Below are 4,452 nucleotides of genomic sequence, written 5' to 3' on the forward strand. Positions count from 1 at the left end.
AGCCCCTCGCAGAATGTCCCAACCCAATTCTGGACTTTCCCTGAGTTCTAGAAGAACACATGAAAATATTTCAACATAATATATCTTCTCTTCTTGGCAGAAGATCCACAATAATGTCATGACACTGGGACTTCCCTGGCAGTCCAGTGTCGTTAACACTACGCACTTCCACTGCAGGGGGCGAGGCTTTATCCCTGGTCTGGGAACTAAGATCCCGCATGCCACGTGGTGCGACCAAAAAACATATATAGGGGTGTGTGTGTGTGTGTGTGTGTGTGTGTGTGTGTGTGTATATATATGTATATATATATGTATGTATGTATATATATATATATATATATATATATGGCCCTCGCATATAAACTTCCACTTCCCAGACAACAGCATCTGAATTACTTTTGTCTCCCTGCAAAAAAAAAAAGACGAAGAAAACTTGTAATGGTTATTCCAAAGACCCAGACTAGTGGGCTTTTTTTTTTTTCTATCCATCATCCAACCTCTTCCATAGTGAAAGCAAGTCGCTTACCTCCCACTACGGAAACCAAAGAGGCAAATTCTCCCTACCCTTTTCCCCTTCCCAGCAGTCAGAACACAAGACCAAACAAATGTTCCTACCCAGGAATTTGAGTCTTGAGTGAGCGATGAAAAAACGATGGTCAGAATTCACTCACAAGAGGGGCTACCGTGGCAGTGTCTTGCCATGTCAGGGTCAGTAAACACTGCTTGATAAAAGACAGCTGGGGCTTCCCTGGTGGCGCAGTGGTTAAGAGTCTGCCTGCCGATGTAGGGGATGCAGGTTCGTGCCCCGGTCCGGGAAGATCCCACATGCCGCAGAGTGTCTGGGCCCGTGAACCATGGCCCATGAACCATGGCCGCTGAGCCTGCACGTCTGGAGCCTGTGCTCCGCAACGGGAGAGGCCACAGCAGTGAGAGGCCCATGTAACGCAAAAAAAAAAAAAAAAAGACAGCTGTGGTGACTCCTGCTTCTTAGGCCTGAGTTGTCTTGGCCTCTGTTGGTTTTCTGAGCCTGATTCTCCAGTATAGCATTGATTCTGTGAACCAATCACAAGACTATACAAAGTGAGGGATACCCCTAAAAAAGGAGGATTAACGTTAGCCAAAAATAGCAACAGACGGTTTACTACATCTTCTTTCTGCTTCCTTTGTGTTTATCTCATATTTAAAACCTATGAATTTCCATTTCATCTTTGGTTCCTGTACTTCTGGCACAATGCCAAACAGAGTCTTAGGGTGTGGCTTCCATTTTCCTTTAGGGATATGATTCCATGTATTTATAAAAGGCATATCTCCAAGCAAAGTTTACAGTTTTGTTTTGTTTTGTTTAATATTTATTTATTTATTTGGCTGCACCAGATCTTAGTTGTGGCATGCGGGATCTAGTTCCCTGACCACGGATCAAACCTGGGCCCCCTGCATTGGGAGCTCAGAGTCTTAACCACTGGACCACCAGGGAAGTCCCAAAGTTTACAGTTTTGTATTCCCCACGTTTCATCCACGGCCTCTGCAGCCGTTTGCTATTATGTATGCTGCAGTGGATGCTGATGCTGCTTCAGCTCCACAGTTCCTTACAGCTGTGGTTGGTTGGTTCTGGGTAAAGTCTGTGGTTGGCTGGTTCTGGGTAAAGTCCTCCATTGTGTGCATTCCTGGACTGGCTGGAAATAACCCAGATGTCCAAATGAATAAACAAATTGTGGTATATGCCTACAATGAAATTAAATTCAGAAATTAAATGCAACAAACTATTGATACAAGCGACCACATGAATGAATCTCAAGATTATTATGCTATTATTACAAGACAGTTACAGGCCTTCCCGGGTGGCGCAGTGGTTAAGAATCCGCCTGCCAGCGCAGGGGACACAGGTTCAAGCCCTGGTCTGGGAAGATTCCACATGCCGCGGAGCAACTAAGCCCGTGTGCCACAACTACTGAGCCTGCACTCTAGAGCCTGTGAGCCACAACTACTGAAGCCCGCACACCTAGAGCCCATGCTCCGCAACAAGAGAAGCCACCGCAATGAGAAGCCCGCGCACCGTAAGGAAGAGTAGCCCCGGCTCACCGGAACTAGAGAAAGCCCACGTGCAGCAACGAAGACTCAACACAGCCAAAAAAAAAAAAAAGCACTTACAAAAAGCTACATACTGTAAGTTTGCATTTATATGTAACTATAGGAAAGGCAAATATAAAATATAGTGACAGGGACTTCCCTGGTGATCCAATGGTAAAGAATCCACCTTCCAATGCAGGGGATGGGGGTTTGATCCCTGGTCAGGGAACTAAGATCCCACATGCCACAGGGCAACTAAGCCCGTGTGCCACAACTACTGAGCTCACGTACCTCAACTAGAGAGCCTGCGTCTCAACTAGAGAGCCAGGGTGATGCAAACTACAGAGCCCGCGCGCCACAGCTAGAGAAAAGAAAACCCGCATGCCACAAATAGAGAGAAGCCCGCGCACCACAACAAAAGATCCCTCACTCCAGAACTAAGACCTGATGCAGCCAAAAAAAAAAAAAAAAAAAAAGGTATAGTGACAGAAAACAGATCAGTGGGCTCCTGGAGCTGTGGATAGGGGGATTTACTGCACGAGAAGATAAGGGAACTTTTCTGTGGTGGTTGTGGTAGTGGTTACATGGGTGTATACATTTGTTTAAACACACGGAACTGTGTATTTAAAATGGGTGCATTTTATAGTATATAAATTATACCTTAATAAAGCTAGTTTTTAAAAAATGTCAGCATAGGGCTTCCCTGGTGGCGCCGTGGTTGAGAGTCTGCCTGCCAATGCAGGGGACACGGGTTTGTGCCCCGGTCCGGGAAGATCCCACGTGCCGCGGAGCAGCTAGGCCCATGAGCCATGGCTGCTGAGCCTGCGCGTCCGGAGCCTGTGCTCCGTAACGGGAGAGGCCACAACAGTGAGAGGCCCGCGTACCACAAAAAAATAAAAAAAATTAAAAAATTAAAAATAATAAAAAATGTTAGCACTGAACTATCTATATTTTTTCTCTGCTTTCAGGCACTATTAAGGTTGAATTGTGTCCCTCCAAAAGATATGCTGAAGTTCTATCCCGCAGTACTTCAGAATGTGACCTTATTTGGAACCAAGGTCTTTGTAGATGTAATCAAGTCAAAATGAGATCAGGGCTTCTCTGGTGGCGCAGTGGTTGAGAGTCCGCCTGCCGATGCAGGGGACGTGGGTTCGTGCCCCGGTCTGGGAGGATCCCACATGCCGCGGAGCAGCTGGGCCCGTGAGCCATGGCCGCTGAGCCTGCGCGTCCGGAGCCTGTGCTCCGCAAGGGGAGAGGCCACAACAGTGAGAGGCCCGCATACCGCAAAAAAAAAAAAAAAAAAAAAAAAAAGAGATCATACTGGATTAGAGTGGGCTCTAATCCATGACTGTTATCATAATAAGAAGAGGAAATTTGGACAGAGACACAGACAGGAGAACACCATATAACAACGGAGGTTGAGATTGAAGCTGTGCATCTACACACCAAGGAACACCAAGGAACACCAAGGATTGCCAGCCACCACCATAAGCTAGGAAGAGGCAGGGAAGAATCCTCCGAGAGCCTTCACAGAGATCATGGCCCTGTCGACACCCTGACTTTGGACTTCTTGCCTCCAGAACTTTGAGAGCATAAATTTCTCTCATTTAAAGATATTCAGTTTGTGGTAATTTGCTACAGTAGACCTAGGAAACTATTACAGGAACATAGAATTATTTTCATAATATATTATTCTAACTCCTGCCTTGTGGGGATCTTCTAAGAGGGAGATATGATTCCTTGAGCTTGAGGTCTGAAAAATTCCTCTTAACTCAGCACCTCCTTGGTGGAGTTGTCAAGGAACTAGCCTTCCACTGTCAGCCCAGCATCCAACCCAGTCTCACACATGACCATTTGTGGTGCTGTGGTGCTGTCTGTCTCCTGTTTCATGGATCTCAACACTTGTGGTTTCCCTTAGCTTCATATACATCCTAAGCCCAGCTTCGTACACATCTAAGCATGCAACTTGTAACATATGTCATCATGAGAGTGATGGGCTATAAAATTTCAGATGTTACTGTATATTTCCTTATCCTCCAGATCTTTTTTCTTTTCTTCTTCTTCCAGAAGAGATTTTTCCACAACCTACAATTAGTTCTGAATTTCCCACAGCTTTGGGAAAATGGGGGTGGAGGGTGGAGACCTCACCGTGCAATGTCAGGAACAAAAGTCAATAAATTTTTGTTTTTGTTTGTTTTGTTTTGTTTTTGGCTGCGTGGCCCAGCATGCAGGATCTTAGTTCCCCGACCAGGGATCAAACCTGTGCCCCCGCAGTGGAAGTGCAGAGCCCTAACCACTGGACCATCAAGAAATTCCAATAAATTTTTCTTTGTAAGCTCAAAATCTATTTCTATATCATAAAGCAAAAAATATTAGGAAAGTAGA

Source organism: Hyperoodon ampullatus, assembly GCF_949752795.1.
Source record: "Hyperoodon ampullatus genome assembly, chromosome: 19".
NCBI classification, from domain to species: Eukaryota; Metazoa; Chordata; class Mammalia; order Artiodactyla; family Ziphiidae; genus Hyperoodon; species Hyperoodon ampullatus.